At 36.2% G+C, this 26,371-nt stretch overlaps 1 protein-coding gene and 2 long non-coding RNA genes across 4 annotated transcripts in view; 1 reads left to right on the top strand and 2 right to left on the bottom strand.

Annotated features, from left to right (window-relative positions):
• The window catches only part of LOC309503702, a 49,384-nt gene extending 37,409 nt beyond the window's left edge, over positions 1 to 11,975 (top strand). Inside the window, exon 2 of the long non-coding RNA XR_014207827.1 lies at positions 11,403 to 11,975. This is a non-coding gene — a long non-coding RNA (uncharacterized lncRNA). The remainder of the gene's footprint in view (positions 1 to 11,402) is intronic.
• LOC309500022 (GTPase IMAP family member 8-like) overlaps positions 1 to 26,371 on the bottom strand; it is a 127,974-nt gene that overhangs the window by 45,585 nt on the left and 56,018 nt on the right. The window lies entirely within an intron of this gene.
• Positions 17,454 to 19,420, bottom strand: LOC309482135. 2 transcript variants are annotated; one of them, XR_014200216.1, is made up of 4 exons: positions 18,422 to 19,420; positions 18,233 to 18,312; positions 18,045 to 18,143; positions 17,454 to 17,947 (listed from the first exon to the last, which is right to left on the bottom strand). It is a non-coding gene; the product is annotated as an uncharacterized lncRNA (long non-coding RNA). The 2 variants fall into 2 exon arrangements; XR_014200217.1 differs by having other exon boundaries at positions 17,455 to 18,143.

Below are 26,371 nucleotides of genomic sequence, written 5' to 3'. Positions count from 1 at the left end.
GTAGGAAGTAATCTGAAAAAGAGAAGTGGGTCATTCCTTTCTTTGTTTTAAAGAGTATTTTGTTGTTTTATTTTTGTATGATGTGAAGATACATTTTGATTCCAAATATGAAACATTAGGGTCAGGTCATTTTATGGTGTACAAGGCACCGTATTGTTCCAAGATAAACTTAGGTTTGATCACCCTGGGGTTTTTCTTGACCTATTTGTGGGTAACTGACAAGTTGAACTAATGAATGTTTCATTGGCAGACCTGTACCAGTTGTTATTTGATTTGGATCCAGTACGGATTTTAGTGAAATCTGGAAGGGGTGAATGTAACGAGTTATAAGTACAATTCAAGTTTAATGTATTGTTGTTGTCTTTTCCACTAAAATCCTTGTTTTATTACTGATTTATTTTTGTTTTCCTTTGAGCAATATATGTTGTTTCTGCTATTCACATTAGAGACTTTTATTTTGACATGTTTTTCTGTTGCTGCATTGGTGCCATTTTGAGTGTGCGCGCGCGCCTCTCTCTTTAGTTCGCATTGCACATGCTGGGGAGAGGTAAGCGTTTTGCAGAGCTCTTCGATTTGTGAGCAAATTAAGTTTGTAAAGTGTGTAAATCGATTTGATAATCCTTTGTAAACAGTACGGAGACTGTCTAATATGTTCTGTTGTATGTTATATGTGTGTGTGGATCAATAATTTGAAGATATATCGTGTGAGTTTTGTGATCTGTATTAGCTAGGTTTTGAGTCATTAATCAGCTAAACTAGTGTTGTATCATTCAGGTGATGCAATAGTGAGATGCTCACACGACGTTTATCAACTTTATTGCTGTAATCCACAGGTATTTCACTTTTATTGTGTTTTATTTTCTATATTGTGTTAATGTTATGTGTAGTTAGCATAATTGTTGCATTTAGTTCGCATTGCACATGCTGGGGAGAGGTGATGCAATAGTGAGATGCTCACACGACGTTTATCAACTTTATTGCTGTAATCCACAGATCCACAGTTGGTGAAAGCCCATGTTGGGTGTGACTGTGAATAAACATCGTCATTGTGATGAACCGCAGTAACAGTGTCCTGGTCCTTATTAAACACAACGCAGAGAAAAGAGTATCGTGACAGCGGTTGGCAGCAGACCGGTTACACATGCACACAATATATCTTTGGCCAGACAAACTGCTCCAAGTATGCAATCAGAAACAAAGCAAGGTGAACAAGCCATACTTAGATGGTATGCAAGCTAATAGGTTGTCATAAATGTTGTTATTTTCGTTCAGGGCGATGGTTCAGATCTGTCAATGTCAGTGACAGCCCGGAGCTAGCTAAATTTAATCTGTGTCACGTAAGTTAGCGCTAACGTTGACACTCGCCTCACATCAGACGCCGAAAACCAATTATTAAATACACAGGCATCCTACCTTTCCATGCAATCCGATATAATCCATGGAAGATGCATAATCCATAATCCATAGCAATGCACGTCATCTGCTGTATCCACAACAATCCATACGTGTTTGAGCCATATTTCCTTCTTGCAGGTGTTCATGTCAGATCTTACACAAATCCATATAGCACTAAGCTAGTTATCGCTAACGTCCGTACAAAGTAGGCTAACCTAAATGGTAAAAGTAATTCCAACTTTTTTTCGGTTGACTCTGTCTATATTATCTCAGAATTAAAAAGCAGTAATCCAAGTCGAGTTCGTTGACTGTGCATCTTGAGCAGTTTGGTGGCCCTTAACCCTTTAACTGTCACCGTCATATTAATTCAACCTCTAATAAACGCATAAAAAGAGCGCATATGTGCGTTATAGCTGGCAGCCGCATCACGAATCGAGAATCCATAATATTTTTGTTTATATATATATATTTTTTAAATCTGACTTTTTTTTTTAGATAATTTAATTGGTGTTATTTTTTTTAACTCTTGGTATAAAAACAAACTGAGCTTTCTACCAATCTTTCATTATTTTTCATGTGTATTGCTATTTCAAAATAAAGGCCTAAACACGCCTAATGAATATGAAATATTCTTGTTGCAAACTGATAAATTACTGCTCCTCTGTAATTTATAAAAAAACAAACATTTGTATTCAATTATAATTAAATTATCTTTATTGTGAAAATATTTCTTGCATTTATTCATACTGTACTGTACTGCAAAGTAACTTATCTGTTTACGTTTTACTTATCTGTTTATCTGTATCTGTCATACTGTTTAACGTTGTTAGTGTTGCCGCACTATCCTGATCATTATAGCACTAAATAGGAACAACCAAAGGTCTTCTATATAATTTAAAACACATACCATGATGACTAGACCTTGGTTAGGTGTTCTTATAATGGATGTAAGTATGGGGGACAGCAAGCAAATATTGATTATATGTCAGTTACTGCCTTTTGCCTTTGCACGACTCCTTATTTTTGGCATATGATACAAAGGCAGAGTACAGTAACAGCCAAACAAGGGTCAAAGGTCAAGTTTGAGCTCAAGATTTTTTGCATACAAACATTTCTTCATTATAGCAACTAGTTGTCAAATTTTGGGAGTCCTACCTATAATAGCCTACTTTTGTCTGGACAAAACAGAAACTTTAAAGTCATTTTTCTCAGTTTCACACTCTAGCGAGTTAAGGTCTTTTGCCTTTGCAGGGCAGAATACATGTCCGACATCTAGTATATACAGTATATCTATGACTTCGCACGACGGTGTAATTTACTTCGGGGTAAAGATAGGATCAGTCAAATGAAATACAATAAACGTACAAATAAATATACAAATTAAAAAACGATCGGAAATGTTGTCCAATTGTCTAATGCTATTATTTGATGACAACAATACATTTGGAAAACAAAATACAACCATTTCTGCTTTTTTCTTTTAAACAAAAAAACAATCTGCACCCTTTTTTAAATGTCATCTTTCATTCCGAAATAGAATAATGAATGAACGAAAAAGTACACGGACCAGAAATGCACTGTCATTTTGCATATTACATTTCAAATTGAAATTTAATTAGGTAATTAGAAAGGTACTTAGTCCCATTTATAATTTTTTTTTTCCCTAAATTAATTCATACAGTTACAGAGCACAAAGGGATTTATTAAATAAAAAAAAATAAAAAAATCACTCTTCTGGGACAGAAAAGCAGCTTTTCCAGCTTTTGACCACAAGATGTCGTTAGTGTGCAACGTGTTGAAAAGCTTCGAGGAATGAACCATTTTACTATACATTCAAGGGGGAAAGCCCCAGTGCTTCACAAAGCTTCATTTCACCATCACTACTGTGAACTTACTTCATCTGAGTCCACTGGAAATTAATCTCTTAATATTAAACTGCAAACACCTAATGTGTAATAATGAATTAATATTAAAACATGACTTTAACTTAAACCTTTGCAGTTCATATTTAGCGACCAATAGCACACATGTATGTGCTAAATTACTTAGCAACGAGATTGTCACTGCATCAGCAACTACACAGTTACTGTCTATTAATAAAGCAACCAGCAGCATAACATCAGTGTTTCTCTGCTCATCTTTGACTGAAGCACAGGCTCTACTCTTCAACACAATGGTGACCCACAAAACTAATTAATTAAACTAACAGAAACTCCTACATCATCTTGTGCAAAAACACTTCAGTTTAATATTTACTCTCCTTATCAGTTATTGACTTCACATAACTTTTTTCGATGAACTTTTACTAATATTTAAGTGAAATTAACTTCTTTCATTTAATAAATCTGACAGTTAAATTTTACAGTATATTTCTGTTTTTCCTTGATTTTACGGTAATCTACTGGCAGCTGTGGTTGCCAGTAAATTGCTGTTTTTCTACAGTTTTATGCCGTACATTAATTTACAGGTGATTACTGTTGAATTACGCTTCACTCTGTTTTTTATTTATTTAACACTTTTAACCCTTTTAACCCCACTGCAAAATCCTCAGTTTTAAATGAACACTTGTGTGTCCACACTACAGAGTGTAGGAGTAACACTGAAGCAGTGTGTAAGTTAATTATATAATTCAGTGATTAACTGATGATTGAGCAAGAACACAAGAACTACAACTGACTTCAGCCACAGAAGACATTAAATCTGTGAAGATCTCAGCAGAGGAGGATTAAACAACTCCAAATAAATATCATTACCAGCTTCACTTATGACCAACCAGATTGGCTTTATTTATTTATATGTCTATTATTCATACGTCTACCGAAACTCCTATTTAGAATTAACAGAGGTTTAGATGTTTTGTTTCATTTGACGTTACCATTATGGTGATCAGTGTTTGCTTTAGCTAGGCTCTTGACCCTTGACTTTAACATTAGTTTTTCTTTGGCTGCTGTAACTCTGTGTTTTTAAGAGTGGCAGAAACAAAGCCAATAAAAATGAGATCAGGTTTTGCTGATTGTGATGTCATCACATAATGTTTGGTTTACCGATGTGTTTTAAATTAAACGTATAGCGGAGGATGTTTTACTTCCTGGTGGGTAACCTATACTATTGGTCCTCCTAATTGTTAATCATTCGGGTGAATCAATCAAACTTTTCAAAAAGTGGAGAGGGCGGGTCTTATCTAAAATTTGGAAAGATCCTCCGCTATACCTTTAATTTTTAGTTAATTAAAAAAAAATTGTTTTAATACATCTTAATTGTATATTGCTACACTGAGAAACAACAGTAAAAGATCAAGCAGCTCTGCGTAATCAGTTATGAAGGGTTTTTTAAACTCATCATTCTCTAAAACAATTTTAACTATGATTTCAGCTCTACACACACAGACATCAATAATCAGCCAATGAATCTCAACAATGGTTTTCAACAAAAAAGATAACATCAAATCTGAACATCACAAAACACGCTACTAAAAGTCAACACAAAACCAACAGCAAAAAGAAAAGAAAAAAGTAAAAATTAAAGAAAATAACCAGACAATTCAGCTGCATAATTTATTCATTCTGCAATGCATGCTGGTAGTCATGGATGATTCTTTTTGTATTGTGCTGGTACCCAACATGCATTGCAGCATGAAACGTTTGATTGTCACCTTTGTTGAGATTCATACACAGATTATTGATGTCTGTGTGTGTCTGATCTAGAAGTTCAAAATAGTCTGAACATAAACCTCTTAAAATATGTCATAGTTTCTGATGTCAAATCACAGTTATACAATAATCAAAAATAACAAAACATCATCCATATAAATACATTTGAAAACAAATGAAATCAGTTATTCGGACCACTAAATGATGTGACCATTAATAAACAGCCATTGTCATCTGATCCTGATTTCTTTCAGCTTTTTTGCCATAGCAAATGTATTTTAAACATGAAGCTACCACAGCCAAAGAAAAACTAATGTTCAAAAGTCAAGGGTCCAGAGCCCAACTAAAGCAAACACTGATCACCATCATGGTGACATCAAATGAAAATACAATGACATTTAAACCTCTGTCACCTTTTAATAAGAGCTTCTGTAGACGTCTGACAGAAATAAAGTCAGTCTGGTTAGTAATAAGTGAAGCTGGTAATGCTGTTTGTGGAGTTGTTTAATCCTCCTCTGCTGAGATCTTCACAGATTTAATGTCTTTATCTTCAGTTGATTGCATATTTTTTCTGTTCTTCTTGTTCCTCTTTCCTTCAGTGATTCTGCTTGTTAACAGCAGGTGTTCATCAGTGTGTGAATTAACTCACTTGTTTTTATTCACTCTGTCAAGTGGATTATATTAGTGAACTAATGTAGCGAACAGTGAATGAGGGTATAGGGTGTGTGTTTGAACACAGCCTCTGAGTGTCCACTTTGAGCGCTGTTAATTCACAGTATATTACTGTAGGCTACTTTCTCGAAAACGACAAATATCACCCAGAATGCATTTTGTTACTGTAAAAATTTGGCCAATTTTTACAGCACTTTTTACAGTGCATCAGCATGAGCTAACAATATTTTTCAAATAAGCTACTATAATTTTGTCATTCATAAATATTGATTATATTCTTTTTAAATTTTAACCTACAACTGCCTGCACTCTGATTTTGCTGTAAATGTATGAAAGTAATTGCTTTTTCAGACTGGGGGCATTTTGTGGGGCAAATGCATAACAAAAAAAAACACGTGTTCCCCCTCTCTACCCTAATGCCTTATTCTGAATGATCATATTTTAGATCCCTTACTCCAACCCCATACCTAATCTTAACAACTACCTTACTAACTATTAAAAAGCAGCAAATTATGAGTTTGTTGAGGCAAAAGTTGTAGTAGTTAAGAGTGGAAATTGGACCTTAAAATAAAGTGTGACCCCTTTGGGTCCCCATTAACTCTACTACAGGTGTGAAAACTTAAATAAAAAATAAAAAAATACAATTTACCTTCAGTTATTTCATTAGTTGCCTGGCTATTTAAAATGTATACAATTAGATGGCTATTTAGTGTTTAAAAAAATTCCATATTTAAAAAATGAAAGACATAATTCTTACCTTCAGTTCCTTCACAGTCTAGTTATAATTATTAAGTTTAGTTAAATGTCTATAAATCACCTATTGTTGCATTTAAACAAATTAAGCTGACATTTGTATCTGAATAGTCTGAATTTGTTTCCCACATTTTAATGTTTAGAAATTATACCAGTGACTTGTACTTAAGCTCTTCACAGCAATATTAATATTGTTTTAAAATCACATTTTACCTTATTTCTTGTCCCTGGGATGTTAATAGATGCAGTCTTCTGATTATGATTTCAACTGAATCTATAGCTCATTTCGGCAGTGATATTTATATAGGTCTCTTTGCCCTCATGGACCCAGGGCAGGTTGGCTATTATTTTTGATTGACGTCACCAGCACACCATAGCACAACATTGTGGGATTACTGTCTTTAATGTTTGGTTATGACCTTGTAAAATATTTTTTTGAAGGAGGCAGACTACACGTTATATTTGAAGTAGGACCAGATTTGTAATCAACCATAGCGCTATACCCTCAAACACATAATCCTCAGGTTCAGGTTCAGGTTACTTTATTGGTACCCATAGGTAAACTAGTTTTACAGTCTAAGAGGCAGGACATCCTTAAGACATAACATGCAACACACAAAACATTAAAACATATAAAAACAGGTAATAAAAATTAAGTAAAAACAAGGAACAGAGAACAGTACATGACCAAAGTGCTTGTGCGTTTTGTGCAAATAATTTTACAGTTTGTTTAACAGAATGATTGCTGCTGGTACAAAACTGTTTTTAAATCTTGTGCCAGTTGGTTTGCATACAGAGTTGTGGGGTTGGAGCTCCCCAGTCAGCTTACTCGACCATTTAACAATTTGGTTTAGGCGATTCTTGTGCTTGACTGAGACACAACCGAACCATGCCACCAGGGAGAATGATATGATGGTTTCAATAAAAGACTGATAAAATAATGTCATCATTGTCTTGTCTATATTAAAATGGTGCAATTTTCTCAAACAGTATAGGCGCTGTTGCCCTTTTTTACAGACAGCCTCACAATTCTCCTGGAAATTTAATTTAGAGTCAATAATTGTCCCTAGGTATCTATAGGATTGTACTTGATCCACTAGTTGACCATTTATAGTTATTGCCTCATATCCTGGGGTTTTTCCAAAATCAATGTACACATCCTTTGTTATGGATATGTTCAGTTGAAGGTGCGACTCCTCACACCATTGGACAAAGTCTTCAATTATTGGACCATGGCCTCTATCATTTTTATGGAGCAGACTCACTATGACAGTGTCGTCGGCATATTTAATAATGGTCCTATTTACATATTTGCTCTGACACATGGTGGTATATAAAATGAACAAAAGGGGTGAAAGTACACACCCTTGTGGTGAACCTGTAGAAGAGCAAAGCTGACCAGACAGAGCTCCATTCACCTTTACTCTCTGTGTTCTTTTTAGTTAAAAAATCCAGAATCCAACCAACAAGACTAGGACAAAGATCAAATTGCTCAATAAGACGGTTGGCTAAAATATATGGTTGAATTGTGTTAAAAGCAGATGAAAAATCAATAAAAAGAATTTGTGCATGGGACCCACTTCCCTCAAGATGTTTGAGGAGCAAATGAAGCAGAGTGAGAGTGGCATCTTCTACACCCCTGTGTGGCCTGTAGGCAAATTGCATGGGATCCAATGCATGTTCAGTTAACCTTAAAATATGTTGCTTTATCAATTTTTCAATTTTTTTCATTCAAATTGAAGTGAGAGCGACAGGTCTAAATTCACTGAGTGTTTTAGAACTACTACATTTTGGAACTGGGACCACTACAGCATCCTTCCAAATTTTTGGTACATGTTGCGTCTGCAGGGATTTATTAAAAATAAATTGGAATATGTGACTCAGCTCTCTTGTACATGTTTTGATCACACGCCCACAAATGTTATCAGGTCCTTGACTCTTATTGATCTTTGTCCTACTGAACACATTTTCCACATCTTCATATGTGATATTGAAATGTTGATTATTGAAATGTTGATTATTATCCTTGAGTTTATGTTGGAGTCCTTGGACCTCCTGGCTAAAATCAGACTTATCAAAACGTGTATAAAAAGAATTAAAAGCATTGGCAAGCTCCACATCTGATCCAAAACCCTCTGGAAAGACATGGCTACTATTACTGTGCTTCTGGGTACCTGCTATCGTTTTCATACAGGACCAGGCAGAGCCAAGGTTATTTTCAGCCAGATTTTTTTCAAGTTTAGACATATATCTTAGTTTTGCTTTAAATATCTCACTTTTAAGCTCTTTGGTTGCTACATGTAGATCAGAGGCATTTCCCTGCTTATGAGCATGTCTTTTTTTTTTTTTTTGTATACTATCTTTTATAGACCTATTCACCCATGGTTTATTATTAGGGTATATTTTTACTTGTTTGCTAGGTATAATCATATCTCTACAAAAGGCCACATATGAACAAACAGCATCAGTCATTTCATCCAAGTACTTGCATGATTCTTTAAAAATATCCCAGTCTGTGCAATCGTAACACTCCTGGAGACACATAACTGATTCCTCAGTCCATTCTTGTACTGCCTTGGTTTGCACTTTTTCCCTTCTCAGGACAGTACGATAAGTGGGGAGGAGTTGTATACAGTTATGGTCTGCGGAGCCCAGTGGGGGGAGTGGTGTCGATTTATAAGCGTTCTTTATTGTGCCATAGCAGAGATCCAGTGTCTTTCCCCACCTGGTAGGACAGGTGACATACTGGTAAAAATCTCTTAAAGTCTTTTTCAGGGTTACATGGTTAAAGTCGCCTAGGGTGAAGTTTGGCGCGTCTGGGGAGAGTGACTGTAATTTCTGCACAACATCAGAAATCACAGTGCAAGCGGTGGTGGCATTTGCCCTCGGGTGTATGTACACGACTGTTAAAAACATTTGTGGGAACTCCCGTGGTAAATAAAACGGTCGCAATAACACAGACAGGAGTTCAATATCAGGCAAGCATATTTTTTCTCGAACAGTCACAGAGGTACAATGACGTCTATTAAAGTACACACATACCCCGCCACCAAGTGTCTTTCCCGTTGCACTGACTTCCCGGTCCATCCGAACAGGTGATCCAAAGCCATCAATACACAGATCTCGGTCTTTATCCCGGTTGGACAGCCAGGTCTCCGTGAAGGCCAGGGCGCAGCATTCCCTGAAATCCTTCTGTAGCTGGACATTTCCCTGGAGTTCATCCACCTTGTTCCTAAGGGATTGCACATTCCCCATTATCATCGTGGGCAGGGGGATCCGTCTCATTCCCTGCTTCCTCAGGCGTAGTCTGACACCTCCGCGTTTTCCCCGCTTCCTCTTTTTTTTCTGCCATATCGAGGATCCGGACTAATAATCCTTTCGTATACAGTCTGGTAAGTGTAAGGTTATATCTAATACACTAGGAAAGTTCCCAGAGCTAAGATGAAGCAATTGGTCTCTGCTGTACTGTGTACTTCCTTGGGTAGCTGCCTGCTTTGAATCCTGGGCAAGCAGCAGACATGATAAAATCCATGTCACAATCAAGTAGAGAAGTTCCATTTTTAGGTTAACGCTTAGCTGCTCGGTAGGAAGTCTCAGACAAACTTTGTACAAACTTTAGACAGAATTAGACGCACTTAATAACGCTTACAAAACAAACAAATCGGATGCCAGCTCTTCCACTGCCAGTCGCACGCGTATGCATGCACCAAGGTGTGTCCTCACAACACATATGCACAATTTTTTAACAGTTTTTACAGTACTCAGGTGAATTAAATGTATTAAAAATATACTTGAAATTGGTTATAATACATTTGTATTCTCAACATGCTTATTTGAAGTGCATTAAAAATATATTGAATTGCATTTTAATATGTTTCTACAAAAGTATACCAGAAGTACATTGGTAATAAATATACAGTTAACCCTTGCTGTAAAAAAACAAAAAACAAATTCTGACAGTATCATACCATTTTCCATTAAAACAGTAATATACCGTAGAAAATGCGCTGTGAAATGTCACAGTTGTAAACATGGGCGTTTTTCTTCCACAAGGGGTTTCACGTCACAGCATTTAAGGTGATGCATTCTAAAATAACGCTCACCTTGTGCAGGACATGCAATAAATCTGGAGAGGTGTCGTATTCTGCCAGAGAAGGCAAAAAATATGTTCATATTTCTGTAAAAGAATTGCTGAAATGTAAAGTTTATACGTAGCATACATGAGCTTTAATGTAAATATAAAGTATATTTCTGCAAAAGAATTGCTGAAATGTAAAGCTGGTTTGTACACAGCAAAAACTCCAGTGTTAAATTAACTCTCCTGGGAGTTTATATGACTCCACACTCAAGAGTTTTAAATGAACACTGAAGCAGTGTTAAAGTTAATGAGATAATTAAGTGATTAACTGAGTGATGATTGAGCATTACTGAAAACACCTGATGTTAACAAGCAGAATCACTGAAGGAGAAAATAACTATTTTAGTCACCATTATAGTGATCATCAGTGTTTGCTTTAGTTGGGCTCTTGACCCTTATATTGTTTGGCTGCTGTACCTGAGTTATAACAGCCAGATGAACAAAGAGAAAAGGTGATCTGACGGTGTTGGTTGTGTTTTAAAATAATCATTATTTGACAATCATTTGACCTAAATCCAATTTCTGAGTTAGATTTACTTAATTATAGCAGCACTGTCCTTGAAAAGATCATATTTGTAACTTTTACAATTTAATCCAAATAATTGCTTAAAAGTTGAATTATTATTATTATTTTATTTATTTTTTGTGTAGACACAGAGATCTATAATCAGCCTGTGAATATCAACAATGGTGACAATTATAAAGCATGTTGCAGAGCATTCTGGGTGCCACCAATCAAAACTCATTCATGGCTCCCATCATGCATTGAATAAATAATGAGCTTATGTTCAGAGGTGATCTGTTTGTCACCATTGTTGAGATTCATACGCACATTCTTGATGTCTGTGTGTGCCTACCTGAAACACTTTTTAAGATTTTTTTTTGTTGATCATTTGGATTTCTTTGAAAAGGCTAAAAATGGCATGCTCGACAAGGACAGTGCTGCTATAATCTATAAGGTACACTGTAAAAAAAAAATTACATCCCCAAGTAAAAATTTTCTAGTGACTGATCACATCTAACTCATTTTTCAATTAGTCTGACGTATTATTTCTCATTGAGCCAATGTTAACAGACTATTGCAACAAGAATTGCACTTGGGCCAATTAAAAAATGTAGATGTGATCAGTCACTAGAAAGTGTTTACAGTGTAAACTTAACTCATAAATTCTGCTCTCAAAGAGTTCAGTGATTCAGGCCAACTAATGATTATGTTAAAACACAACCAACACCACCAGATAATCTTTTCTCTTTGTTCATCTGGCTGTCATAACTGGATTACAGCAGCCAAACAAAATCTAAAGTAAAAAAAGTAAGGGTCAAGAGCCCAACTAAACTAAACACTGATCACCATAATGGTGACCATTTTAAAAATAAATGTTCTCCTCCAGTGATTCTGCTTGTTAACAACAGATGTCTTCAATGCTCAATCATTACACAATTAATCACTTAATTATCTCATTAACTTCAACACTGCTTCAGTGTTACTTATAACACTCTGAGGCCACATTTACACATAGCCGGGTATTTAGAGAAACGAATATTTCTCCCCCTCCGTTTTCAAAAATAACATCGTGCACACAATATCGTTTTCAAAAAAAGTTGTCGTTTACATCAACCCGCATAAATACAAAGGGGCGGCAGTGTAAGGAGAAGGATAAAGCCATGCAAGCCAATCAGAATCCTCAAAATCGACAACGACGAATAGCACGAGCGACTTCCTGTTCCTTTCAAAACAATAGACATGGCGCGAGGTTCGTTCGTGTGGACAGACAGCGAAGCAAATGCAAACAGGCCAAAAGCGTTTTCACAAAAGTAAAAATGAGTACCACTTTAACAGCATCCATGATCAAATAGTAGCCAAACAAACTCATAGACAGTATGGAACAAACTCTAAACATAGGGCGCTCACATGACGTAAGCATTTTCTGGCGCATAATGTGACGTTTGAGAACCTAAAACCCCGTTTCTCCCAGTTGACACGGCAACACATAACCGGCGTTTTCAGAAATCTCCACTTTGGCCGGAGTTTTTAGAAATAATCGTTTTCTGGGATAAAAACGGCGTTTTCGTGTAAATGACAGGCCAAAACGCAGGGAAATATCTGCGTTTTCCCATCGTGTAAACGGGGCCTGAGTGTGGACTCATAATTATAAACACTGAGCAGTGTTAATTTAACACTGGGGATTTTGCTGTGTACTGGACCTTTCAGTGGGACTGGGTTTGGTGGTCAGATGAGACCAAAATAAAGCTTTACACCCAGTGAATAAACCCTTTAAGTTTACTTCAAAAGCTCCCTTCATTTATTATTTTGACTCCCCTTTAACAGAGTTTTTTTTTGCTATAACACGATTTTGGAGTAAAATATGCTGTTATTCTCATCAATTGTATTTTGTCATTGTGCTAGGCTAAAACGGTTAGCATTTTAGCTGAAAAAAAGAAAGACAAACACAAAATAAAAAACAGTAAAGATGAATTTGTCAGATAGCATATATTCAGATATCAGATATATTTGTCTGATATTGCAATATACAGTTACCGTGAATTATTTTGGTCACGTTGTGTAAACAATCTGATATCGTGACAGCCCTAATGACATCAAACAACAATCTCATGTTTACCAGACATTACTGGAACTTTCAGTGGGACTGGGTTTGATGGTCAGATGTGACCAAAATAAAGCTTTACACCCAGTGAATAAACCCTTTAAGTAAACTGTAAAAGCTCCCTTTTATTTCGACTCCCCTCTGACAGAGTTTGTTTTGCTGTTAATACTCAGCTCATTTTCTGTTTATCATTAAACTTGTTATCAGTGTCAATATGCAGGGCTGCATTTCCCGAAAGCATCGTGAGCCCAGGTTGATCGGGAAGTCCATTGACACCAATGTTTACGGTGCTTTTGGGAAACATCATGGCATGAGACCAAACCAAGAGAAAGGGCACGAGATCACTGTGATTTGTTCAAAATAAAAATAAAAATATATAAATTTGATTCAATTCAAATGTATTTGTATAGCTCTTTTCACAAACATTGTTTCAAAGCAGCGTCTACATTACAATTTAGAGTGATCTGTTATCAGATGTGACTGTGTTATGTACTTAAGTTATCAAGAGTATAAGTAAAGGTATTCTGCAGAAAAATCCTCCTTGCATTTATTAAGAAGCATGCTGGTAGAAAAGAGAGGAATAAACATGTATTAGAAAGAGCTTTGCTGGAGAAAGAAGAAAAATGCAAGCATTACCGTCGGCTGTGTTGCGGACGAGGTGCAGGAGGCAGCATAGAAGAAAAGTCTGAAGAAAGAGAACAAAGAGGCGAAAGGCTTTACATAGACAGGTCCGAAAGAAATTCCCAGAACTCACGACACCTCAAGACTTCAGATTGGATAAGTTATGATAAATTATGAGGGGAATTTTTAGTACTGATGACCTTAAGGATTAGGAAATGTTTGATTGTCTGTAAAAGACTAATGAATTATGAGGGGATTTCCAAAGATGACGAGCTCAAGAATTCAGATGGTCTATAAAAGGCTGAAAGGAGAAGATGAAGGAGACGCTGATTCGCTCCGGTGTTTGATGCCATTGAAGCCTCTGCCAGACAATGCTTGTGAACAATTAACTTTTGATGTTGTTTTGTCTTGTTTTTTATATATATATATATATATATATATATATATATATATATATATATATATATATATATATATATATTAGTACTTTATATGTAAACTAATTAACATTTAAATAATAAAACTATATTTAATTGAAACTAAGAAGCTCGCCTGCCAAAAGTCTTTGATTTCTAGCTGAACAGACCACAGAGAAGTCTTCTGCCCTACGGATCGTGAGTATGAAAATGCAGATGCTTATGATTTAGGACAGATTCGACTTACTTTACCTAACCTGAGAATAATCAAAATAAGGTTAAAGATGTCTAGAAATACGCACCATAAAACAGATGGTTTTGCATTAATATTACTGCTGCACTACTGGTTATGTTGCATTTTACTTCTGAATATTATAGTGTAGGAAATATAAGCTGACTACGCCACCTCCTTATTTAAGGCAGGAGGAGCCCTCTAGAGGTCACAATACTTGATTCTAGACAACAAATGTAGTTTGTAAAACAAGATCACAATTTTTATTGTTCTAATTCGGACATCAAGTGTTAAAACATATCACTAATAAAATTCACAAAAGTAGGAAATAGCTCTCCTAAAGACTGCAAGAGGGTCGGGCCCAGGGCCGGACTTTGACACAATTTCAGGCCGGGAAATCCTACACCCATCCAGGCCATCCTATGCACCCAAATAAAAATTTGAAACACGGACAATCCTAATTTTTCCTAAATTACATGGTAGGCTGGGGCCGTGTAAAATAATTAAAGGCTTTCTCTTGAACGGTATCCTCACTTCCCTTTTCCTTCTCTTCATTTTCCCTAATAGCTCTCTGTCTCCCCTTCCACCAGGATCATCAGCCTCATACACTAAGTAAAGTGGAGTACTAGTGTTATATATATATATATATATATATATATATATATATATATATATCCTCCTGGGACCCAGAAAAAAAAAGTTTTTGTCATCACACTGTTTAGAGCACAATAAACAAATGGTAAAAAAAACAATTTTGAAAAATTATATTTTATTCATACGTTATGCTATGTCCTCTGTAGTGGACACCAGGACTAAGTTGTTTAAAAAATAAAATGACATGAAATTATATGTATAGGCAAAACCAATGGGATTTTTTTTTTCAATCACCAATAAATTTGGGGGGTTCAGGATTTTTTCAACCAAAATTTGTATAAAGATTATTCTCAACTATGTTATGAAAGAAATAACGGAATGAATTGATACACCATTTTACTTTATGCAATATGTGGGTAAAATGTCCATAAATTAATATTCCCATTCAATGCAATGTATCTATAAACTGTATCTAATTTGCACCTTAATGTGTTCTTGGAGCAACATTTAATGAAAAAAGAAGTGTAATAATTGGAGTAATAATTGGTAACATTTTAATAATAATATCTAATATTTCATAGGAATATTGATGTATAATTTATTTCCATATTCACTTGTTGTGTCTCACAAAATGCCTGATAAACATGATTTAAGTCCTGGTGTCTTTACAGTGGACATGTATGAAATCAATGCCCTGCTCTGTAACAGAAAATATTTTTTTTATTTGAAACCCCATAACATTTTCCTGAGATGTTGTTTTATGAAATGCAATTTGAAAAGTAGTCCAATTTCAATTATAATTACAATATATTATCATATTTCCATAAGAATGCTACATTTGATCACTAAATTAATGTCAGACATTTTTAAAGACCAAGGAGAAGTTGTTTTCATGGTGAAACCACCAAACATTTGGTATCTCTGAAAAGTCCTGAATGTGCTCTTTACAGGACACCCAGGGTGTGTCATGTGACATGTATGATGTCAGATAAATTCACTAAAATATAATGTCCACTACAGTGGACAAAAGTCTATTCTTGGGTCCCAGGAGGATATATATATATATATACTGTATGTATGTTTGAATAAAGTGTGCGTATTTTTCTTGTACCTGTCACTTCTTCACTTCTTCACCTGTCACTTCTTCACCTGTCACTTCTTCACTTCCTCACTTCTTCACCTGTCACTTGTTCTGGCCTCATGTTACAAACAGAACTGTCTCCACCTTGGTGCAAAACAACCACCTTATTGTAATTTGTTTGCCCAGAATCTACATTTATTTTAGTAAAAATCAAACACACACAAAGTTAGATGTTCACCATCTCTCAAGTATGTTTAATGTTTGCATTTGGTAAATAAAGGAACAGAAAAGTAGAAATGGACTACAAGACTGTTGATGTGCGTAAAAAGTGTGTTGTATAACCAAGCCGTCTGCAGCTATAGGAGCTGCAGTAACAGTATTATATTTATGACAAAATGTTGTTGTTTTTATCTTAAAATTACTTAAATATCCAACATTTAGCAACACTATATTTCATACAATATGTAAAAAAATAAAAAATACTCCCATCTCACTCCCTGGCTGAATCTGATATGTGATCATTGCACCACAGCTAGTGTTAGGTTGACTGTCTCCACCTTCATTTGATTAAAAAAAGGAGAAAAAAAAGGAAAAAAGTTTTAAACCTCACAAATGGGCAGACATGATTTTCTAAATTGTCTAATAAAATGTTATTGTATTATTTTTTGTTGATGTCTGCTCTATCACTCCTGTCTCCCTGCTCCCAGCACCTACCATATAAATGTTCATATTTGTCTGCTAAATTACTAATGTAACTTCACACTAAATAATATTAATCTCCTTTAGCATACAGTATTTTGAGTGACGATAGTAATAGGGGTGCTACCGCTTACATTTGCTAGCAGTTCAATACTAAGTTAACGAAGAAAAAAGTACAGTATTTACAGATGAAACTGACCTGCACATGAAGCCCTGAACAGGTCAGTAATTTTGCAACATTTTGATGCTTGTTCTCTGAGTGCTTTCTTTTTCGTTGTCCTTTCCCTCTCTGCTCTCTGCTCCCACCTCACCGTTTTCTCTCCATCACCGGGCGCTGCTCGCATTTTCTGTTTAACCGTTTAGCTGAGGCGTAAAGTCGAATCGTAGCCTTGACAGTCAAGACTAACAGATTCATGATTTTAATTTATAACAATAATTTAATTGAATGACGAATTCGAAAATGATCACTGGTTAAGGTAGTACTATAAATAAATAATAATAATAATAAAAAAATAAAAAATAAATAAAAAATGCTGGCTGGCAGCAGGCCATATTAGTCGCCAGTCCGGGCCTGGTCGGGCCTGGTCTTATAGACCTCCTACCACCTGTAAAAGACAGAAGAAAACCCGCAGCATACACCGTAAATAAGAAGTAACCTTTAAGTCACCGTTTCAGTGCCAAACCTTCTGGTACACACCACACAGAAGTGCCGCCCCACCCAAATCACCTCCACCGAAGGAGGTTTAGTGTCGATGCAGGCCCGGCCCTGTACAAAGTCTCTGAGCAATGTAACACACAAAAAGAGGAGAGCAGTAGCACAGAAACAAAAAGCACATGACAAACAATATTTAAGATAATCACATTAATCAATATCAAATAACAACAATAAACCACAATATAAAACTAAAATATATAAGAAACAGTGGCTGGTCTGCCCCTTTAACAATGAAGGAAACATGCATGTACACATCAATACAGCCCATAATATAAAACAACCAAACAAAATATAGCCTACTTTAGCGAAAGTACAACTGCAGCACAGTTACCCAGTCTCAGATATCAATCCCCAAACATGATCGATAAAAAGGTACTATAAAACAAGAGCACAGATATCAAATACATTTTCGTGTATTAATTGCATCAAACTCTTAAGCGATCGGCCTTAATAAAGTGTATACTGCATTTACTGTTATTCAGCATTTCAACATGGCCGTCAGCCCATTGAAGGAACCACAGCGATCAATGTTTGTCCCAGACAGAGAATAAAAACCTCTCAAATAATCAGCCTAAAAGAAGAAAAGATCACATAAAGATGGAATTGTGCCGTCAAGGCGCAGTCTTCAACACAAACAAAACCACACCGCTAATAACATACCTATATGAAAGGGTACAGAGGCTGCACGTCGAGCACAACATCAAACACACGCCAGAACTGCAGAAACCTTAGCATTTTAGCTGAAAAAAAAGAAAGCAAAACACAAAATAAAAAACAGTAAAGATGAATTTGTCTGATAGCATTTTTTTTTTTTTTAAGTTTTCTATAGATATTGCAATATACCATTACCGTGAATTATTTTGGTCACGTTGTGTAAACAATCTGATATCGTGACAGTCCTAATGACATCAAACAACAATCTCATGTTTACCAGACATTACTGGACCTTTCAGTGGGACTGGGTTTGATGGTCAGATGAGACCAAAATAAAGCTTTACACCCGGTGAATAAACCCTTTAAGTTTACTTCAAAAGCTGCCTTCATTTATTATTTTCACTCCCCTCTGACAGAGTTTGTTTTGCTGTTAATACTCAGCTCATTTTCTGCTTATCATTAAACTTGTTATCAGTGTCAATATGCAGGGCTGCATTTCCCAAAAGCATTGTGAGCCCAGGTTGATCGGGAAGTCTATTGACCCCAATACTTACGGTGCTTTTGGGAAACGCCATGGCATGAGACCAAACCAAGAGAAAGGGCACGAGATCACTGTGATTTGTTCAAAAGAAAAAGAAAATAAAAATAAATTCAATTCAAATTTATTTGTCGAGTGCTTTTCAAAATACACATCGTTTCAAATCAGCTTTACAGAAAATGCATTTGCTACATTACAATTTTAGAGTGATCTCTTATCAGAGGTAACTCTTTAAGTTATGTATTTCAGAAATGTACATCTACACAGTTAGCTAGCAATGTTTTTTAATTTTAACAGTGTATTTATTTAAAGCAGAAAATGTAAAAAGAAAAAGAGGGGGACATTAACGTGCATTGCATGAATAACATTTAAATGTAATGATTTATATCAAATGTGCAGTAAAGAATTATGTACTGTAGCACTATAATAACTGCATGCTATAAATCATTAGTTAAGCATTAGAAAATAGTTAATTCATCATTTGTAAAGCATTGTCCCTACATTAATAGACATTAGTAAGCAGTTTATAAATACAGCTATAAATGCTTTATTCTTGACTTATAAGCACATCTATAATGTGTTAAATAATTGTATTTCCATACTTTATTAATGATAAATTAATGTAAAATAAGTTTTACATTATTTACAAACCAGTTATATAGAGTTGTCAGTGGTTCATGTAAGTAAATGATTAATAAACTATTTAAATGTATATTTATACATCTTATTATTTAGGCATATAGTAATAGTTACTAAGTGTGTTAATACATTCTTTTTTAACACATATTCCTACTGTAATGTATGATTAATTCAGGTAGTTATAAAACATTTAGTTGTTATTGTAAAGGATCCACTGAAGGCAAGTTTGAAGATAGAACCCAAGTGCAGTTTATTTACAAACACGATTAAACATAAAACAAAACATGGCGTGGCATGAACTCAAAAACATGAACATGCACATGACGCTTACCAAGTTTTTACTGTAACCAAGTGGTTACAGCCGTTTACCTCCAGTATTTGTGCTAAGCTAGACTAGCGGTGGGTGCGTCAGACAGAGTTACGGCACGCACGGAGATGAAAAGGTTATGTATGGGCTTATCTAACTCTGGGGGATAAGGTGAATAAGCTAAAGTCCCAGAAGGTCGGCGTGTTCCTTTAAGAAAGCAGGATATCCATCAGCTCGCCCATTGAATCCCCTAGCTTTTATCTATAGCTCATGTCACCACATCCAGTAACTTGTTACAGGATGAAGAAGTGCGTCTCTCATCTCCACTCGGAGGCAAAGCACCATACAAATCGCCTGAGAGCTCCTCAGAGTCCTGTTTCGGCTTTTTTTTTTCTTTTCACTACAGTAGTTCACTGGTGCTTATTTTCATAATTATTGGACTTTTCAACTTGCCTGGCCAATTTCTGCTCTCCCTGCTCTTATCCATGCTAGACTTGCCCAGAACAGAACCATACAATCCTAAACTTCACTGCAGATATAAATGTAAGCATTTTCTCTCTGTTTCACCTTTTCATGGTGTAATAGTCAAATGCAACATACTGTATATACCTCACTTAAAGTACTTTAATGTACATTCCATTAAATGTAGTAAAACGTGTAGTTTTACGTGTCAAACAAATGGTTTAATATCTCTATAGCCGAGCCTGTGCTTCAAGCCAGTCCTGCCGAGTCTGAATCGTCTGTCCCCGGACCTGAATCCGAATTCCCACCCAGCCTCCCTCTCCCACCTCCTCCAATCTACCACCGCTCAACCCTTCTTCCACCACTGCCTGTCAGCTCCTCAGCTCCTCCTACCACCTTCAGGGTGGTGGAGTCGCCGTGGGTCTGCCGGCCTACAGCTCCAGCCTGGTCGGTGGATGCCGGTCTCCACCTCCAACCTCCGCAACCAGGACTCCACCTCCCGACGGTCCATCAACGTCCCCTTGGCTCCTACCTCCCTTAGCTCCACCATGGCCCATCTGGTCACCAGTTCCGCCAGGCTCCCTCGTCCCCCCGGATCCACCGCGCCCATCTGTGTCCCCGCCTGCACCTCATTCGCCAGAGCCGGCGGTCCCGCCATGTCCCGCCGGATCCTCGGCGTCGCCTGGACATGTCGGCTCTACGGCTCCACCCTGTTCTCTCCCACCTGCTCCGACCCCGTCAGTCAGCCCCCTGGAGTCATCAGCCCTGCCTCCTCCATGGCTCCTCCCTCCATCGGCTCCATCCGGGCCGCCTGCATCGTCTGCTCCACCCTGGTCCCTCCTGCCTTCAGTCTGCCCTTACCCGCTCTTCGTCCTCCTCCAGAGTCCCCTCCCTCCCTTCGCAGTTGGTCCTTCTACGGCGCGAGGATGCGCCTACCGGGAGGGGGGAGTATTGTCACTGTGTTCTGTTTAGTTTGTTTTCATTGGACTTGTCTACCTGTCATCATGTCACGTATCTTCTCTACTGTTATTATTAGTTCAGTTGGATCACCTGTGTCTAGTTAATTATCATCTGTTCCACCTGTGTTTCTGTCATTAGTGTTCATCAGTGTTAGTATTTAAGTTCCTTCAGTTCAGTCAGTCTTGGTCCGTTCTAAGTCTTAATTAGTGTGTGTGTGTTTACATCCTGTCTTCCTGTACCTATTGGAATTAAATTGTAAGTAATAGTTTGTATTGGAGCCTTTTGCCTTCTTGTTTTCTTCTGCCTGCACCACACCCTGACATATACTGATATTTCTCAGTTTAATGTATGGCGAAAACATGAAACGTTCCATAGTTTAGTGGAAAACAAACACTTTTGCTTGTACACAATGAATGGCTAGATTTAATTACACTTGCTATTTGTGTTTAGGCTGTAATGTGGCTTAGGTGCTATTTTGTATAGATTAACCATCATCAGCCTTTAAAAAAAAAAAAAAAAAAAAAAAAAAAAAACCTGATCCTCTCCTTGTTTTTTGTGCATTGTCTTTTGGGGGTATGACCCCAACATTTATAGACCGTTTGTAAAAAACATATATACAATTTTAATGATATATATATATATATTGTTTACTTCTCATATATACATTAATGCTGTGGAAAAAATTATCTGAGTTGTTTCTGGATATTGAACTGTGTTAGATGCATAATTCTGCCATCTGCTGGTTAGATGTTTTTTTGCAGATAATATAGTTTCAGCCAGTGTAAGTGTAATTACCATATACTTCCAGCAGAGACCCCATAGAGATCCATTCATTTTTTTGGGATGTGACTGACTGCTCTTATAACAGCTTTTGTTATGAATACATAACATTTTGTGTTGATGTTTGAGGTCTTTTGAAGTGTCTTGTTATTGCAATAATGCCACATGCATTTTCAGTAATGCCAAATAATTTTGCAATAATGCCACATAGGTTGCCACTAAAAGAAAATACTTGCTTTCCAATTACATATTATTTATTTCAATAATCCAAATGTATAAAATGATTAACTTTAGAATAAGAATTTTTTTTTTTTTTTTTTTTTTGCAAATAAAGGTAAATAAAATAGGAATAGGAACATGAGTGAAGAGTAAACACACCTGTGTGTGTGTGTGTGTGTGTGTGTGTGTGTGTGTGTGTGTGTGTGTGTGTGTGTGTGTGTGTGTGTGTGTGTGTGTGTCATGTTTATTCCACATTGCATTTGTGCTCTAGTACCAGGCCATTTATGTGTGAACATTTTGAGATTCATGCTGGAATTATTAATTTTATTTGCCAATTTCAATAAAAATGCTCTCTATTGCGGTCAAACCTCACATAATTTTTTTTTTTTTTTTTTTTTTTTAACATATCTTTGGAACAATCGAATCAAGCCCAGTTTTTTGTCTGTATAGATAGATTATGTAGAAAAAGTGACAACATTTTATGCAACTGAGATGAAGGGAACCATGTTTATTAACTATGGAAAAGTTGATTGGGGTCATATACCCTCACGGAACAAAATATGTTTCCCATATATGAAACGTTTCTCATATGGTTTAACCATATTTTTGAAAATACAGTAATACACTTCATAATATATAGATGTATATGTGATCAGATATGGTACTGCATGTGTAATATATTTCAGACATATTTACTCATGCACACACATTTACATTATAAATGTTTCATATTTTCAAGCTAGTTATCAAAAGCCTTTCAGAAGTCAGTCAGAAGCAAAGCATGCTGGGAACTAGAAATCTGTTGTAAATCATTCCGTGATTATGTGTGTGTGTGTGTGTCTATGTGTATAACATACATTCACATTTATATGGGAACATGTATGTGCAATATATATAGACAATAAAGTATAAAACTTTGTGAATATTACATGTAATGCTATTTTTGTCTTCATTTATAAATACTTTATATGTACTGTCACCGTCCCACAGGTGGGACGTTTGCCCATATATATTTATAACAATAATATCTTAGTAAAAGCCTAAAGTAATATTGACAAACTATATATCATTTGAAAGCTTACAATCTCTAGTTTTCATATTTGGTGGCTGTTTTTTAAAATAAATTACAGAGGAGCAGTAATTTATCAATTTGCAACAAGACTATTTCATATTCATTAGGCGTGTTTAGGCCTTTATTTTGAAATAGAAATAAACATGAAAAATCATGAAAGATTGGTAGAAACCTCAGTTTGTTTTCATGCCAAGAGTTCAAAAGATTAAATGTTATGAGAAAAAAAGGTCTGAAAATGTTTAGAATATAAAGAAAAATATTATGGATTCTCGATTTGTGATGCGGCACGCAGCGGCAGCGAGCTATAATGCACATATGTGCTCTTTTTATGTTTATTAGAGGTTGAAATCAAATAAAATACTGCCAAAACACCCATACTATTTCTGAATAGGATGTATACTTCATAAATTGTATGAAATTATGGAAATACATGGTTCAGATCACTCAAAACATATATGAAAATGGAGACGCCCTTATATGGTCAGTAAGGAAGCTGGCTGTCCATCTAGTGAAAAAGTTTGGTACTGCGGCCAAATTAAATCTTACTGAAAGCTCATTTTTTGAGATATCAACCTAAAATTTGGAACACAACTTGTTTAGATTTTTGGCTATAATTTTCTAGCAGTTTTAGAGTAAAATATATTTTGTAATATATATATTTTATATAAAATATTAATAATTATATTTTTACATTCTATATTTTCATAAACTCAAACTTATATAACTTTTTTTCTGTTTCACTTTCATAATTTATTTCACTTCTACAATAATCTGGCAAATGTCTTCTTAAAAACAAGACCAACCATATGTCTATATTCCAAAGCATTCTTGAACTACAACCATTTAAGTTTGTATAGTGATTTTTTTGTCTATGCGAAAAAAGGGGGGGTGACAGTTAAAGGGTTAATATATAGCCATACATGGTCAAAGCATATATTGCAGTATATTGAAAAATATAAGCACTGGTTTCCCATATATGGTAATGTAATGTAATATATCGCATTATATTTTTGCAGTATATTCCCATGTATTTGTGTTCTGTAAGGGTAGAGCCTAATATCATGAACACAATAACAGGTGGAGAAGGGGCAGCTCAAATCTTGCCCAGTGCAAAGTTCTGTACGAAAGACAAACAGATAAAACAACATAAAAGCACATCCACTCCAAAAGACAATCACAGATAAGACCAAACGTTTTCTTGGTGAGTATGGCTCTTATGCTTCACATGTTTGGGTAGACATACAAACTTTATTTAGACAAGAAAATAGATGGTACTCATTTTTACATTTTTTTGCCAGAAATGGGAATTGGAAGCATGTGAAAATAATAAAACACTAGCCCAACTTACATATTTATACCAAAATATAACTTAATCATTTTTTTTAGGTTACTTAAACCCCCAAAAATGAAAATTCTGTCATCATTTACTCACCCTCAAGCTGTTCCAAACCTGTATGAGTTTCTTTATTCTGCTGAACACAAAGGAAGATATTTGGAAGAATGTTTGTAATCAACAGATCTCGGTCCCCTTTGACTTCCATAGTAGGAAAAAAATATACTATGGTAGTCAATGGGGACCGAGATCTGTTTGGTTACAAACATTCTTCCAAATATCTTCCTTTGTGTTCAGCAGAACAAAGAAACTCATACAGGTTTGGAACAACTTGAGGGTGAGTAAATGATGACAGAATTTTCATTTTTGGGTGAACTATCCCTTTAATTAAAACTTGTATTTTAGGTTCATCTGCATTTGTTGTACAATGACTAGTTGGTAACACTTAAGTATGGGGAACACTTGTTCACTATTGACTTTGACTTATGCCACCATAAACTCCTTATTTACTGCTTTTTAATAGTTAGTGAGGTAATTTTTGTAGCGTTTAAGTTTAGGTATTGGGTAGAATTAAGGGATGTAGAAAAAGGTCATGTAGAATAACAGTGGAGGATATAATAATATAATAATAATAATTTATTGTCATTGCAATGATACTACGAGATTCGATACAGCATCAATCAACAGTGGAATTTCATGGCGTGCAAGACATCAACAAATATCATCTTTTGTTAACAGGGCACAGCGACAAATAACAAAGAAGAAAAACAGTATATGAGATGAAGAATCATTAGTAACCAGGGAAAATGAGTATAATTGTGTGTGTTGCAGCGATGCAAAGTTATTGCATTGGTGGATAATCTGCATAGTAGACGGATTAGTGAGAATCGCAATAGCACAAAAACAGGGCAAAGCGACATATAACAAACAAGTAAAAGGGCATATGAGGCGAAGAATCCCTATTAACCAAAACATGTGTGTAGTTGTGTGCTGCATCAATGCAAATGTTGGATAATGTTAAGAGAGTGGATGAAGTGAGAGGAGGAGGGAGAAGGGGGCAGTGTTTAATCAGGAGAAGAAGAGGCTGTTGGCCATTCTGGTGGTTCTGGCTTGAAGAGACCTGGACCTCCTGCCCGATGGAAGCAGAGGGAACAAGCCGTGTGCTGGATGGAACAGATCTCTCATGATGTTGTGTGTCCTGCGCAGACAGCGGGAGGTGTAACCAGATGAAATCTCCGGGAGGACAGTCCCGATGATATTGCCTGCAGTTTTCACCACCCTCTGAATCATCTGCTGTTCAAAACCACACTAACAGCTCATAAGTCAGCACACTTTGAATTGCACAGTTGTAAAAATGCATCATGAGGCTCTGGTGGAGCTGCGCTCTTTTCAGCTTCCTCAGGTAAAAGAGCCGCCGCTGGGTCTTCCCCAACGCTGAAGTGATGCTACTGCCCCTGGACAGATCCTCCGACACAGTGACACCCAGGACTTTAAAGTTGTTCACCCTCTCTACTGCCTCCCCATTGATGTTAAGGGGTGAGTGACCGAGGTGGTTTGATTTACGAAAGTCAACTATGATTTCTTTTGTCTTTTTGATGTTAAGTACCCGGTTATGCTGTTTACACCATGCCGCCAGTAGTTCAATCTCCTCCCTGTATGCCGTCTCGTCGTTGTTTGTTATGAGGCCGAGCACGTTGTGTTGTCAGCAAATTTAATGATGTGATTAGTGGGGAATGAGGCGGATCAGTCATGTTTGTATAGTGTGTAAGTAGTGGACTGAGCACACAACTCAACTCAAGGTGAGGGGCACCGGTATTGATGTCTGGTGTTAGAAA

Source organism: Leuciscus leuciscus, assembly GCF_965113295.1.
Source record: "Leuciscus leuciscus genome assembly, chromosome: 1".
NCBI classification, from domain to species: Eukaryota; Metazoa; Chordata; class Actinopteri; order Cypriniformes; family Leuciscidae; genus Leuciscus; species Leuciscus leuciscus.
This window is presented reverse-complemented; position numbering and strand designations above follow the sequence as displayed.